Source organism: Lolium rigidum, chromosome 5, assembly GCF_022539505.1.
Source record: "Lolium rigidum isolate FL_2022 chromosome 5, APGP_CSIRO_Lrig_0.1, whole genome shotgun sequence".
NCBI lineage: Eukaryota > Viridiplantae > Streptophyta > Magnoliopsida > Poales > Poaceae > Lolium > Lolium rigidum.
Window position 1 is genome coordinate 236,639,263 of NC_061512.1, and position 16,394 is coordinate 236,655,656.

The following is a 16,394-nucleotide window of genomic DNA, read 5'->3' on the forward strand; positions in this document are numbered from 1 at the left end:
AAAACCCCCCTATGAGTACTAAATAGCTCTGATCAGTGACTCATCCTTGTCACCATGGATCTGACCTGGCGCAGGAGCATTTTAACAACACATTCCATCGATCCAGCCATGGACCATGCCAAATACAAGTAGGGTCTCAAGCAACTGCACAACTCAATTCAGTTCACGATGAAGCGGCTATCCGAAGATCGTAACATCAGCTGGAAGTCTGAATATATCCAGCCACAAAAAAAAAACTTGAGGCGTATAATGTGGCCATGACCAAGTTCCAGGACTGAACGCTGTGAAGAAGCTGTAGAGACAGCATCAACGACATCTGTAGGATACATAACACTGAGCAGCAAAATAAAATATTCCTCAATAAATTGGCTGGTTTCCCAGATTAGATTTTGCTACTCTGTGGTCTACCCCTGTTTCCCAGAACAGAGAGAGCGGCCAGAGCAACAGGTTACCTCCGATGGCAACCACATACAGGAACGACCGCACAAAATATTCAAATCAGCAATTGAAAAACCTGACTTGTTTGTCCTGAAACCTCAACGAGAAGGCGGAAGTCAGTTTCGTTAGCACTTAAAGCTACCCTTCTCACAATTTGCGAGAAACTCTGATCAAATTCCCCAACGAACGGGGAGAGGCGATTGCAGCTTATATTTATACACCAGGAATTGGAACCGAGATGGAAAACAGTCAGATTCGTATGTGAGCACAACATATTTCAGATTTTCACCACATAGCTACGAACACACAAACACATTTTCATCACATCCCTTAAACTTCAATACTACATCCAGAACTTCAAACGATTAGCTATGTCAATTAAAACCTATGTGAGTACCTTTGTGTGTTTTTTTCAGGGAAACCTTTGCGAGTTCGGTAACTGACATTAAGCACCTAAAAGGAACCACTTCTGAAGGAAGTACATGTGAATTCTAAATAATTTTCAAGCTGCACATGTGGAAGTAAAGAGACATATATTTTTGCATTAAGAAAGAACCTTGTAGGTGCAGATGATCTGGGACCTGAGGTACACGCAGAGATCCATGTAGCGGACGAGAGAGAAGTTGTCTCCCCGAACAGCGCCTTCCCGATTCTTGTCGACGGCCAGATGCAGATAAACAAAAGATTTTCTTCAATAAAACAAGTACTAACATAACTCTGAATACCATAACTGCATGTTAAATTTCCTCGTCCAGGCTGATGAGTAATCCATAGTGATGTATCCTTGAATAGGACATCAAACATTAACCTTCATTATGTCAAGGTTTTCCTGAAATTGTAAACAGGTTGACTACATACCTGCTGTTATAATTGCATATGAAAGAGAATCTTGTCACCTTCGAATCATGCTTCAGCACATTCTCCAGAAAGACAGACAACTGTCAACTCATGCATATTATATGTTGTATTGCAACAATAAGGAAGATGGTGCTGGTATTGCACCTGGGAATAAAATATGACGTAAGAGGCATGGCAATTGAAAAGAAAATAAATACTCTTATATACTATATGATATGGATAATAGAAAACTGAGTAATGATAGAAAAGTGCGGTGATATGATCCTCAATAAGATATTGTCTATCTATCATCGTGAACCTGACCAATTATTTGAAATAAAATAATTTAAGAGGGCACGAGAGTATTGGCATGATATATCTAGCTAGAGTCTTAGACTAGTCACAATGCATAGTATCATATAGAAGTATCATGCGTATGATACTACTAGATGTTACTATCTCCACAATGCATGGTATCATATACTAGTATCATAGTCTCCATATATTAATTGTTTTGTAGAATCTCAATGCAAATATGTGTACAAGATTTACTTGACATTAATTTTTCTATTAATATGTGCTATGATACAGTATCTTCCTATGATACTAGTACTCTCTCTCTTATCCTTAATTGCACTGCCACATCAGCATTTTGCATGCATGAAATGCATGATACTACCTATGATACTTCCATTGTGGCTAGTCTTAGGGAAGGAATGTACAACCTAAACTCATACCGCTGAACGTAAATTTTTGGCAACAAGTTCAAGAAAGTATAGAATTTTAACGACAGACATTATTCTCCTAGTCTGCAAGTTGCAACCGTTCTCTTCCTCTGTAATCACTACAAACATTAAAGTCGAAGTCAGATCATTGTGAAGAGAAATATGAAGTTCAGATCGAAATGGTAAACTAATTGTTTGGATGTGCTTGATTAAATTAATGAAAATGACCAGGTACAGACTTGGCACTTGGAGCGGCGCACTTCGGTTTCGAACTCGACGCCATCCTCTTTCTCCTCGAGCAGCGATGGGCAGCGATGGGCCAATGCACTAATGAGGCACTCATACTCCGAAAAAGGACCAAATCTCCATGTTTCCACCAAAATATTAAGATATTCTATATTAAATGATTTTCCATGACAAAACGACAAACTGAAGAGTGCTTCTTTTTTCGATAAAGAACTAGTAGAAATGCCCGTGCGTTGCCACGGGTTTTCAAATTTCATTTTTCAATGCACATATATAATTTGAGCTCAATATGAAAATTCAAATTCAAATCAAATCAGGAATATTATAATGTGCTATAGCATGATAATACAGAGCACAATAACATGATATCATTGTCATAATACAACTACATTGCTTTGAAGAACGTTATACATGGTTGATCTCAGTAGGACGCGAGCACTTGTAGAATTCTTGTACGTTATAAAAATTAAATAAGTACTCGACTAACTGTTTATACATGGTATCTGACCATCAGGAAATACTTCATGCGCCCTGCACAACTGCTTTCTTCAATGGCGCCGGCGTTGTGCCATACGACCCCCGTCGCCGGCCAACTACACCACTCGCTACCCTACCCTCCACTTTCCAGATCGTCCGCCTTCTCCCCCTCCTCCGACGCGGTCCCGCTCCACTCCGTCCACCATCCATGCCTTCCCGTCCCAAGCTCCTAAATCGAGCAGCGCCGCCCGCGTGGAACCGGCATGTCTTCCCCAAACGCCGTGCTGCTCGGCCCAGATCCTTTCCCCGCTCTCCTCCAACGTGACTCCCTACTCTCCTCCTGACCACCTTCTGTTCTATCGCGCGCAGCCGCGGACGAGCTCGCGAAGGTTGGGGAAGGCGGCGCCACGCGGGAGGGTGGCGGCGGCAGTGTGCTCTTCCTGCACAAGTTCTTGCTACGGATGTGTTTTCGTGTCGCGTCGCGTGGAGGAGTTGCACTGCATGTCGTCGGTGTCGCCGAAGCGCGGCTCCACAATGGCCGGAGGGCCTGAGACAAGTTCTGACATTGGCGGCGCCGCCATGGCTGAGCTAAAGAGGACGAATTACAAGAACATTTAGGTCGGGGTATATTGGTCCAGGGTTCTTAGCCTGATGTTCAAATAAAAAAATTCAGAAAGGGCAAATTGTTAAAGCGCCAAGTAAAATCTATTGCAAAGTAATTGAGGGCAAATCATAGAGGTACCAAGTAAAGACTAAAGAGGGGCAAAAAATAAAGGGTGTGTTTGGTTTGTGCCCCAATTAGCCCCACAAATTTTTTGGCATGGCCAAAGTTTTGGCAAGCTGTTTTTGTTTGGATTGTAGCCATGCCATGTCCAATAACTTGACAGAATGGGTTAATGATTGGTTTGCAACTAACTGATTTGATAAGTAGTTATCTTCCGTAACTTTGTAAATTTCACAAGTTAAGTAGATCGATATTAGGATGCAGTTAAAGTTAAAGTACGAAAATATCAAAACTTTGACACAACGCTGGAAGTTGCTACACAGGCGGTGTCTCTGGTGCATGCGCTCGCTAATTGTGTGGAGCCACTCATTCAATTACGATCACCAGATAGCAATAAAAAAAGTAAACAATGTGTGGGATCCACCTAATTAGAGAGGGCAAGTCGCCTTGCCAAGTTTTTGGCGGAGCTTCTGAGCGCCCTGGAATCGCCCGCTCGTTGGCGAGAAATATACGGGAGCGGGGCTGGCTGGCTGGGCGAGCCAATTCCTTGGCAACCATCCAAACGACTACCAAAATTTAAGGGTGAGCCAATATTTTGGTAGGGCCGGCTTTGGCTGCTATCCAAACACGTCCAAAATTCCCCTTCTTTCTCCCACCTCTCAACTTCCCGTTCATCCCTTTTTCTCACTGCTCTTCACTGTCGGCCGCCGCCGCCCCCGGCTTGGCTCGCGCTGCCGCCCCGCGCCCTTCCTCTCGAAGCTCCTCCCGCTCCTCGCCTCCGCGCTGTCCTCCCCCATCCTCTCCTCCGCCCTCTCGGGCGCGCTCCTCGCCGTGGTCGATGTCGCGGACCCCGCCTCCGCGCCGCTCGCCCACGCCTTTCCTCGCCGCCGCGGCCGCCACCCCCCCCCCGCCGCTCCTCCCCGCTGGCGCCGCGCCCGTCGCCCAGCGGCTCCTCCTCGAGTTCGCGGCGAGGCGCCGCCCAAGGCCAAGGGGAAGAGAGAGGACGCGGCGCATATGAAGAACTTGTTACAGGAACATAATTGCTTGGTATATTTCTCAATTCCTACCTTGCTTACTCTTAGAGATTTTAAAGCCTGCCCATGCAATTCTATGTGATGAATGCACCAAATCATCTCCTGATTTTATTTGAGGCACTCATATCATCAAAGAAATATTGACTGTTGCTAGTGGTGCTACAGTACAATTGAAGGTGGTGTCAGGAAATAATTCTTTGGCTCTGCACACTTTGGAATGGTTAGAGCGGTGCACAGGATTGCAAGAGGTATAACACCACGTGTCCTTCAAGCAGTCAGGGTATCCGGAATACCAAATAAAGGTGCAAATTTCTTACTTTTAGTTGTAGTTTCAGAACTTGGGCCATACCCAAGTCCTTCCCAGTTTGATTCTATTTCGGAATGTTATTTTGCCCCTTAGGCTAGGCGGACACCACTAAGAATCGGCATCCGATAGATGACTTTGCATCGGACCAGTATCTAGCCGTTCGATAGGAAGCACCGCGGACGTTGGATTCTCAGCGAGGCCCCGCTCAACTGTTTCACTAAAACGATAGAGGGTCTAACTGCATGCATCTCTGTAATAAGTGCGCGTTGCTAACCTTCCTCAGCAGAGCGCCTAATTAGTGGGATATGAATTAACTGCTCCCAATCTGACTCTTGGAGATTTTATTAAAACAAATCCTGTTTCGTAGGAAGCTGACAACGTCAGCAAAATTTCAGGCATGGGCATTTGCTTCCGTCTGGAAGGAATTTTTTGTTTCCAACTTTATTTAATTTAGCTTCCTTTCAAACTGAATTTTGCTTCCGTTGCAAAATAATTCCGTTTCAATCTAAATATGTATATATATTTTAAACATATCAGACTATGTTTCTATGGACGACTATTGAATACTGCTCGGATGGTGAATGGATTTTTAGATGGAGCTTAAAAAAACGTGTCATGTATACTCATGTGTAGTATGTGCTTTCAACATTAGTGCATTATTATGTTTGAACCATAAAATTTACATTTTGGTACATCACATGTTTCGGAGAACATAATATTTTCTTCCTTCAAGTTGCCAAAATACACAGTTCATACTTTCGTATCACATATTTCCTACATTTTACAAATTTGCTTCATTTGGAAAAATAGTGATCCATACATTCACTTGACATATTTCGGACAACATAAATATTTTGCTTCCTTCAAAGTCGTTAAAATACACAGCTTCATACTTGAATATCACATATTTCCTACATTTTACAAATTTGCTTCATTTGGAGAAAAAAAGTAGTGCTTCATACATTCACTTGACATATTCCGGACAAAAGAAATATTTTGCTTCCTTCAAGTCGTTAAAATACACAGCTTCATACTTTCATATCACATATTTCCTGTATTTTACAACTTTGCTTCATTTGGAGAAAAAATTAGTGCTTCATACATTCACTTGACATATTTCGTACAATTGAAATATTTTGCTTCCTTCAAGTCGTTAAAATACACAGCTTCATACTTTCATATCACATATTTCCTGTATTTTACAAATTTGCTTCATTGTACACACTCAATTCATTTCCTTCCGTGTGTGGAGACATCAATCCAGAAGGCCGTAGCTCTTGAAAGACATGATGTAGTCAGTCTCCTTTGCTTCTGTGGTTTGTCCTCCACTCCCGGTGGACCATAGTCATAGGTGCCGAGATGAAATTTGTTGACGATTTGGGTGGGGTCTGGAGGAAGGGTGTAGTCCTGATCCTGTTGATAGCATCCAGATAATATTCAAGAAAAACCGCCTCAAGAAAGTGATCAAGCACCTATGAAATCGTGTACAAAAATCATAGCATAGGGCACTTGCAATTACCTACAGCCTGGTCCGCTGGTCGTGTAGTCCTTGAATGGATTAAGAGGTTGGCTGGGACACTGGAAGCAAACTCCGGCCGCTGTTTCGGCCAGAGTATAACCTGATCTTGGAGGTGTAATATATATGAGTTTGGCATGTCACTTATGGATTGGCAGCGTGACTTATGGAGGTGATTAGGAAGCATTCCAGCGATGGATCGATTGGTTTGGCATGAAAGTTAATTGTTTGTGAGAGTGAGTTTGGCATGTGAATTATTGTGCGATTTGCTGATTGCCTTCGATTATTTTGGCATGTGAATTATTGCGTGATTTTGGCATGTGAATTATTGCGTGATTATTGCTGATTTCCGTTACTTGTTGTTTTGCTGATTTCCGTTAAATTATTGTGCAATTTGCTGATTGCCTTCGATTATTTTGGCATGTGAATTATTGCGTGATTTTGGCATGTGAATTATTGCGTTATTTTGCTGATTTCCGTTATTTTGGTGATGGTTGACGAAAGATGATGGCAGAAAACGGAGGAAGTTCCTCCTTTTTATATAGTAGAGATATATGCCTGTAGGTGGTCACGGGCCGTCCACGGTACGTGCCGCCAGCCCAGCCCGATTAAATCCTTATATCGGACGCCCACTGTCGGAGGAAAAAACTTGGTGGGCTTCCGCTACTCGTTCCCTACCGCCGCCACGCCGCTCGACGGGATTAGGGTCTTCCTCGCTGCGACGCTGCGGTCCTCTCCTCTTCGTGCTGCGCCGGCGCGCCGCGCCATGGCCGGCGACGGTCCGCCGCTCCCTCCGCTCCCTCCCTCCATCCGCTCAACCAACTGCCGCTCCCTCCCTCCGCTCAACCAACTACCGCTCCCTCCCTCCACTCCGCTTCCCCCTCGAGCTCGCGTGCCGCCGCCACCCCTCCTCTCTGTCCGCCGCTCGCCGCTCCCCTCCATGGCCACTGCCCTCCGCCTCCTGTGTTGACCTCGTCCGCGTCCGGCACCTCCATTCTGCCACGGGAAAGGACCACTCTCACCCCGTCGTTTGAGCAGCAGACCTGTGGGGAGCTCCCGGCGGCCGGCGAGGTTCTTGGGGATCCTCAACCGCACGCATCCAGCGAGGTCCATGGGGAGCTGCCGAAGAAGATTTGCAAGAAGGTACTCTTCCTCTCTTACTCCTTACTTGCAGTTTGCAGCAACGAATTAGGGGACATGATGTTGATTCACTTTCTTCTTCTATGTAAACTCCGTTAAAGAAACATGTAGAGTAAATTTATGTCTGCAGCTATGTAGAGCCAAAATACTACTGCAGCTATGTCTGCTAAAACTTGCACACATTTGATATTCCGATTTTAGGCCAAATGATGTGTAATTTGAGGTGACTGAATTTCAGACAACTGAGAATTAGCATAACTTCTTGAAATGTTTAGTGGAAGGATTATGTACTTAAATCCAACCTCATTCCTGCATCGTATGAGTAGGGATCAAAATGAAGAAACATACAAGTTCATGGTGAACGGTTAGACCTTTAAGGCAGTAAAACACAGCTCACAAATTTGTAGATTAGCTTTTTGTAAAGCACGCGGCATGCCAGTAATTCTGGTTACTAGTGCACACTTGTTTTGCAGTTTCTATTTTAAGTTGAATCAACTGTTTTTTTACACAGTTAAATGGTGTCTTGATGTTTCAAAATTATCATGTAAACTGCAGAAGTGCGGCGAGGCCCGTGGGGTTCAGAAATTTACGAGTGATTCTCGTATAGAGCAGCGGGACGGTAATGTGGTTACCACAGACAGACAGTATTGTAACAGCGACAGTAAAGTATGTTTGCATAGTAATGAAGTTAACTGAAGTGTTATGCAGTCATCTTTTTGTGACTGTAGTCACTTAATATATAGTAGTACATAGTGTGCGGTGAAGTATATTGGTTTCTTCTAAGATCTCACGAGACAGTATAATGCGTGGAAAAAGTCTTCAGCTAAAGTTACTTGACCAATCATTTGCTGGACCGTGATCCCCACACGGAGGAGTGTTGCTTACATTGCCTTAAATTCCCTGTCTCCAGGTTATTATTGTTGTAGGCTTCTCATATTGTCTTTATTATTGTTGTCAAGATCTGGAATTTTTTCCCTTTGTAGTTTTCTTGCTGGCATCTACTTTAGAAATACAAAATTACTTTTTTATTCTGTTTTTTGTTCAAGTTAAATGGCCAGTGCACACTTAAGTATTTTTTCCATTACCTGATAATGTGTGCATGCATGACTTTAAAATCATGTACAGTGTATTCATTGTGAAGCTTACTTCTTTTAGTACTTACTATTTGCCAGGCCATAATCAGCGAAGGTAGCAGTCTGTGTAGGAACGATGCGTGGCGAGCAGGTTTTTTCTTTCCAGTATTGTGAGCCACTAAGCCAGCGAAGAGTATGCCCACTAGCTGTTCGTCGAAATTCCCATGTGATGCGTACTGCGCTACGGAGCATTTCTATTTCGGATTCTTATAGCTTGGTCATGACATTACCTGTGTCTTGATTGTATTGTCCAGTCCACGTACTAGACTTTATGTGGATTTAATAGTCCAGAGATGAAAACTAACAGTCAATGGTGTTGTTAAGCCTTTTGTTAGCGGAGTGTGCTAACAAAATTTCTGAATCTGTCAAACTTGACTACTTCTAATTCATCCGGATGTTTAACAGGCATTGTGAAGCTTACTTCTTTCAGTAATTTTTCCATGACCTGATAATATTGTGTACTCATTTTAAAAGAGATGCTCATGTGTTTGAGAGGCATTCTCCTCTCATTTCCTGTTTGTGTTGTTTTGAGATACTCTGAATTTATTGGGACATTTTCCTGTCATTTCCATTTTGTATTGTTTTGAAATACTCTAAATTTCTGGACGCTGCTTATACATGTATGTATTATAGCAAGTATATGTGCTAGCAAGTATACGTCTGAGGAAATAAACAGCTAGTGGGCAAAGTCTGAAAGAATAAACAGCTACGCTAAGCTACGATCCCAGCCTTGATTGCTTCGGCAAGCAGATGCGACCTGCGCCTGCCGCGCGATCCACGCCAACGGCCCATGTGCTTGGCTGCTTGGCGGGTTAAAGTGGGCTGACTGGGCACCACTTTCTATCAGGAAAATAAAAGTGCAGCAAGTGGCCTCCCGCTTTGGGCTGGTGGACAGAGGTGGACAAGTAGTGGTTTCCCACAGACAGGCCCACCTACAGCCTGATTAAAGAAGATACGAGCCTGAAAACCTAGAGAAGATATATTTGAAGGTGAAAGAGGAAACCTGAAGAATAGAACTTAATCATCGGCCAAGCAATTCACTACTCCGACCATGCGCTGTTCTGAAGCACCACACGGCACTCCTGAAACACCTCTGCAATTTGTGCATCACCTGCACGTGCATGGGCTAGCGACATGAAATCGCCTGGTTACAAAGATGAGCATCCATGGAGACAAACAATACTGAAATTAGGCTAGCAAGAAGTAGACTGGACACGAATATACTTTGTTGGAGGCGGGGTCGACGCCGGATATCAACCACCGTCAGGTCAAGATGCCGCGTCACCGTCATGTCTCGATGCCCCGGATCCTGCTACGGCTCCCTCTTCTGTAGGGACGAATCAAGGAGCTGCCGCCTTCTGCGGTTCCAGGTCACCACCTTCGGACCCTGATCCCTCTCCCGTCGGGAGGAATCGGGTGGACACTTCCCCGTCGCATTCTCGATTTGAGCCCTGCCACCGTCGCACGCAGGGCCAACGCTGGATCTGACCTCGTCGCCTAGGGAATGCTTGCCGGGACAAACGCCTGTTGCGGCGGGGACTGCGGTTCCCACCATCCTAGCGCCGCATCGCCTTAACAGTGCGGTTCTCGATGGACGGCGGCCGAGTGGCGGTTTTCCCTCTCGTTTCAGTTGCGGGATCGCACGAAGGCAAGTGTGACGCGAGACGTGGGAGGGAGGGATCGCAGATCGCACCGTGTTTGTCGGCGTTCATTTTTTCATCTCCCATGTATTCACGCGGGATCATTCCACCCTGGGAAGGAGGACGACGTACCAACCATCTCACCACCTCTAGCCATTTAATATAGTAGAGATATCTCTCTATTAGGTTTGACATTTCGAATTGAAATTAGACTATTTGAATAATACTATCGGATAATCATAAATTATTTTCGGATATGGATATCAAGGTGCTTTTTGGCATACCATATTCTCTACCGTATCCGGTGTTAAGTTCGAAATTGGATATCTTTACCTTCAGATACCTTCAAGCATGATGTGGATTCTCTAAAAAGAATATGAAAACGAATGCAGTGTGGAAATTATTGTATCCGTTTACAGCCCTTTGTAGGCCAAACTACATGGCCCGATTGTTTGATCTTGCCAGGATGATCATTTCTGGTTTCTTGTAACGCAATGCGGTGCGATGTGTTATTGGTTGGGTGTGCACACAGTTTCCGTCTTGATTTCTTTTTTGGCATGTACCCGTTCTTTTTTCCCACATGTTTTCCTTCTTCCCTTTAACTATATGGTTGACCCTGCCTCAGTTTTCGCCTTTTTAAAGATTTCCGTTATGTTAATGGCACGATGAAGAACATTGTTTTTTTTTTTACAATTCCCATTGTTTTGGTTGCAAAAAATTCTAGCGCTCGCCATGCTTTTACCATCTATAATATTTTTTTGCTTACGTTTTCTCTCGTGGGTAAAAATTTATACAATTTCCTTTTTGTGATTGTGAAATTTAGGGGGAAAATAAAAGGTAGGGTGATAGCATGAAAAGCCCACTTTCAACCAAATTTCTTGCATATATTGGATTGTATTTTATCAATATTCTATTGGCAAGAAGATTGTAAGAAAAAAATGTATCCGCTAGCTAAATGGAATATGGTTTGCTAGCCCCAAAATCAAGGAGGGATATGTACTCATGACCTGCAGTGGAACGCTTCATTGGGATCAAGGGGGAGGGGGAGGCAACGGCCCCCTCCTCCCTCATAAATTTTTACAACCATGAAGATATCACTTGTTTTAGCTGATCTGATCATAAGTATCATGGCTAGTGTTGAAATATTGGGCCCACTTTTAGTGGTCCAAATTAGATTTCAGTTTTCCCTAAAAATCTCAAAGCCCACATAGTAGCAGCCTTGTGAGTTTGAGCCCAAGTGGGTGGAAGCTCACTAGGGAGTGGCAAGAGGTGGAAAGTTTAGTCCCACATGGGAAAATTGGGAGGAAGTTAGACCACCTTATAAGGTGGGTGTGGGTTGTTCCACCACTAGTAAATGAGTGAGAATAAGAGTGCTACACGCGCGCTCCTCCTCCTCCTCGCTTGACTCGACGCGCGCCGCGCTCGTGGTGAGTGGATTGAGCCTCGAGCCGAGACTTTCCTTACTTTTTGCAGCTCAGGAAAACGAACAGAGTCCTAGACGCGTCACAGTTAGTTGGTTCGGGTCGCTCCCGGACCGTGGGCTATCTGTAACCGACTCGAAACGTGCGTGCGATGTGGGCGTGCCTCACGTTGCCTAGGGTTTCCAATGCGAACTTTCTCCTTAGACCTCTGTACAGGCGGCATAGAGGTACCCCTTTGTGACACTTGGTTGAAACATATGTTATGCAATGATAATCCGTGTTAATCCAAGCTAATTAGGACAAGGTGCGAGCACTATTGGTATACTATGCATGAGGCTTGCAACTTATAGGATATCTTATACATAACACATATGATTTATTACTACCGTTGACAAAATTGTTTCTATGTTTTCAAAATGAAAAGCTCTAGCACAAAAATAGTAATCCATGCTTCCCTCTGCGAAGGGCCTATCTTCTACTTTATTGTTGAGTCATTTTACCTATTCTTTCTATCTTAGAAGCAAACACTTGTGTCAACTGGGTGCATTGATTCTTACATGTTTACCTATTGCACTTGTTATATTACTTTGTGTTGACAATTATCCATGAGATAAACATGTTGAAGTTGAAAGCAACCACTGAAACTTATATCTTCCTTTGTGTTGCTTCAAAGCTTTCTACTAAGAATTTATTGCTTTATGAGTAACTCTTATGCAAGTCTTATTGATGCTTGTCTTGAAAGTATTATTCATGAAAAGTCTTTGCTATATGATTTAATTGTTTACTCATTGTCTTCACCATTGCTTCGAATCGCTGCATTCATCTCATGTGCTTTACAATAGTATTGATCAAGATTATGATAGCATGTCACTTCAGAAATTATCCTTTTTATCGTTTACCTACTCGAGGGCGAGTAGGAACTAAGCTTGGGGATGCTTGATACGTCTCAAACGTATCTATAATTTCTTATGTTCCATGCTACTTTTATGATGATACTCACATGTTTTATACACACTTTATGTCATTATTATGCATTTTCCGGCACTAACCTATTGCCGAGATGCCGAAGAGTCAGTTGCTGTTTTCTACTGTTTTTGGTTTCAGAAATCCTACAAAGGAAATATTCTCGAAATTGGACGAAATCAACACCCAGGGTCTTATTTTTGCACGAAGATTCCACAAGTCTGAAAGGGAAACGAAGTGGGGCGACGAGGCACCGACACAACAGGGCGGCGCGGCCCAGGTCTTGGCCGCACGGCCCTGGCGTGTGGCCCCCTCGTGCCGCCCCTAAACCTACCCTTCCGCCTACTTAAAGCCTTCGTCGCGAAACCTCCAGTACCGAGAGCCACGATACGGAAAACCTTCCAGAGACGCAGCCGCCGCCAATCCCATCTCGGGGGATTCAGGAGATCGCCTCCGACACCCTGCTGGAGAGGGGAATCATCTCCCGGAGGGCTCTTCATCGCCATGATCGCCTCCGGATCGATGTGTGAGTAGTTCACCCCTGGACTATGGGTCCATAGCAGTAGCTAGATGGTTGTCTTCTCCTCATTGTGCTATCATGTTAGATCTTGTGAGCTGCCTATCATGATCAAGATCATCTATTTGTAATGCTACATGTTGTGTTTGTTGGGACCCGATGAATATTGAATACTATGTCAAGTTGATTATCAATCTATCATATATGTTGTTTATGTTCTTGCATGCTCTCCGTTGCTAGTAGAGGCTCTGGCCAAGTTGATACTTGTAACTCCAAGAGGGAGTATTTATGCTCGATAGTGGGTTCATGCCTCCATTGAATCTGGGACAGTGAGAGAAAGTTCTAAGGTTGTGGATGTGCTGTTGCCACTAGGGATAAAACATCAATGCTTTGTCTAAGAATATTTATATTGATTACATTACGCACCATACTTAATGCAATTGTCTGTTGTTTGCAACTTAATACTGGAAGGGGTTCGGATGATAACCTGAAAGTGGACTTTTTAGGCATAGATGCATGCTGGATAGCGGTCTATGTACTTTGTCGTAATGCCCTGATTAAATCTCATAGTACTCATCATGATATATGTATGTATGTGCATTGTTATGCCTTCTTTATTTGTCAATTGCCCAACTGTAATTCGTTCACCCAACATGCTATTTATCTTATGGGAAAGACACCACTAGTGAACTGTGGATCCCGGTCCATTCTTTACATCTGAAATACAATCTACTGCAATTGTTCTTTACTGTTCTTCGCAAACAAACATCATCTTCCACACTATACAATTAATCCTTTGTTTACGAGCAAGCCGGTGAGATTGACAACCTCACTCGTTACGTTGGGGCAAAGTACTTTGATTGTGTTGTGCAGGTTCCACGTTGGCGCCGGAATCCCTGGTGTTGCGCCGCACTACACTCCGTCACCAACAACCTTCACGTGTTCCTTGACTCCTACTGGTTCGATAACCTTGGTTTCTTACTGAGGGAAAACTTGCTACTGTACGCATCACACCTTCCTCTTGGGGTTCCCAACGGACGTGTGTCTTGCACGCATCAACGTGCATCGGCGAACGGGAGAGCAGGTCTCCGGAACCGCTCGTCCTTGCGATCCTGTACGGGAGAGGGCGAATTAGGTTTTTGGGAAGCGCTCTGCGCGACTGCTCAAGCTCTTCATCACGGGTCGCCTTCCGTCCAAGTCGGGCGGTGCTGCCTACCGTCGTCTTCAACGCCGTCTACTTCAACCCGTCGTCCTTGTCGTCAACAACATTGTCATCAACAACGTTACTGCTGCGACATCATCTGCTACGACATATCTCGATAAGTTTAGCGATGGATGCTTTACCATTTGCGCTGCTGCTACTCATGTTGATTAATGCATCTAGTATGTTCGAGTTTCACATATTAGTAGTTGTTGTCATTATATTTTATATTCTGAAATTAATCATGGAAATTGTACCTAATTATCCAACAGCTAGTACAAGCCGCAACCTAGCCTCTTGTTGCTCTGGTTGCAACTACAGGTCACTGCAACCAAGCGCTATAGTTTTGTCCGTATCACTGCCCAAATAGTTCACGAGCTCCGAGAATGTTTGCCGGTACTATTGTGATATGTAGTGTCACATACATGGTTTCAAATTTAGGAATTCAGTGAATTTCACTAATTTTGGTTTTCATTTCGGCCAAAAGTGTGAAATTTTCTATCAAAATTAATCTAAATATTCAAAATTTGAAAACTATTTTGAATATTTTTTAGATCCATGTGTATTACTGAAATGACTGAAATATTTTAGCCGAAAGGTGATTATTTCAGTGTCCACTGAAATCACTGAAATTTTCAGTGCATTGCGTTGGAATCTCAGTGAAAGTGAAATCCATGGTCACATATGCGTCACACGGTGCCAAGGTGATACAGGCAATGTTTGCTCCAAAAATGCATTGATGAGGCTCTCTAGGCTAAACATGTTACTTGTGGGATAAAAAAGGAAGTATTCATTGTCTACGAGCTTTGCACATCTCAAGTGAATATATCAGCGGCGCGAACATATATTTCACCTTGCAGAACGAGACATTTGAAATGCGTTTCTGTGCACTCAGTGGCGATGCAGAAAGGACGCGGATTTTCTAACGGCACCGGTTCCTACCGGTCTTAATCTGACCGGTAGTAGCCTCGCGATTCGTGCAAATATTTTTTCATTTTGGTGTCTATTTTGCTTTGATATGGTATATATATATGATATTTATTAGATATGTGTGAAATTGTAGTCAAATCTTGTTATTTCAGCAATAATATACATATATTTCAAACGTATTCGAATTCATTTAGTTATATTTCATTTAAATTACCGCGAATCCTAATTTATATAGAAGAAATTATGAGATTTTGTTAGATTTTTATTTGGATACCAAATATATGTCATATGAAGATGATACAGATTAAATATGGAGGAGGGCACTAACACGAATCGCGAGAAAATGGAGGGTGAATAGCTGTCCGGTAGGAACAGGTGCCGTTAGAAATGACTTTCCCGATGCAGAAATCATGGCAACCAACATACCCGGTATTTTTGTCACTGTAGTTGCAGATGGAAAAAAGTTAAATGACTTTTGGTCTGACATAGTGTCAAAGTTGACACTCGTAAACCATGCCTTTTGTCTCCAGGACTTGAGATCTTCCAGCACTTCGACTCAACATTCAGGTGGGTGGTTTGCCAAGTCACGCGAGACACAATGAAACCGTGCAAGCTAGATAGTCTGCATTTTAGAACGACATTTGTGATGGAACGAGCGGTTCGGACGTGCCAAATTTCCCCTCGGTTTTCTGCCGGCATTGAAGACAAAACATGTTTACTTTTTTTTTCGAAACGAGCCAAAAGTTTTGCCTTTTATTGATATAGGAGAAAAGAGTTAGCCCGTTTATGAGGAAAACTGGCCGAAAAACCGTTACAACACACCACTACACGGCAGCCCCGAGGCTGCGCTCCACACGGGTCGACGACCAGCCAGGTCGACACCACACCTCAACGCAACATGCAGAGGCGAAAGACCAGAGCCACCGCTCCAACTACCACGCTGACCCCGAGGCCGCGCCCCGCCAGGCCGAAGACGAACCCGCCTCCGCCGAAACCACCAAAACACTCCACAAGTCCCTTTGTCCGGTGGACATCCAAAGCGAGGCCTCAAGAGGCAAAGCGACGCAAGAGCGCCGCCCACGCCCGATCCCGCGAGGGATCTAGGGTTTCCCCCGGAGAGCCCGAGCGGAGAACAAGAAACACCC

At 43.9% G+C, this 16,394-nt stretch overlaps 1 long non-coding RNA gene across 1 annotated transcript; it reads left to right on the forward strand.

The window, feature by feature from the left end:
- Positions 1-7,184: 7,184 nt before the first annotated feature.
- Positions 7,185-8,155, forward strand: LOC124651285. Its single transcript, XR_006987342.1, has 2 exons — positions 7,185-7,447; positions 8,000-8,155. It is a non-coding gene; the product is annotated as an uncharacterized LOC124651285 (long non-coding RNA).
- The last annotated feature ends 8,239 nt before the right edge of the window (positions 8,156-16,394 follow it).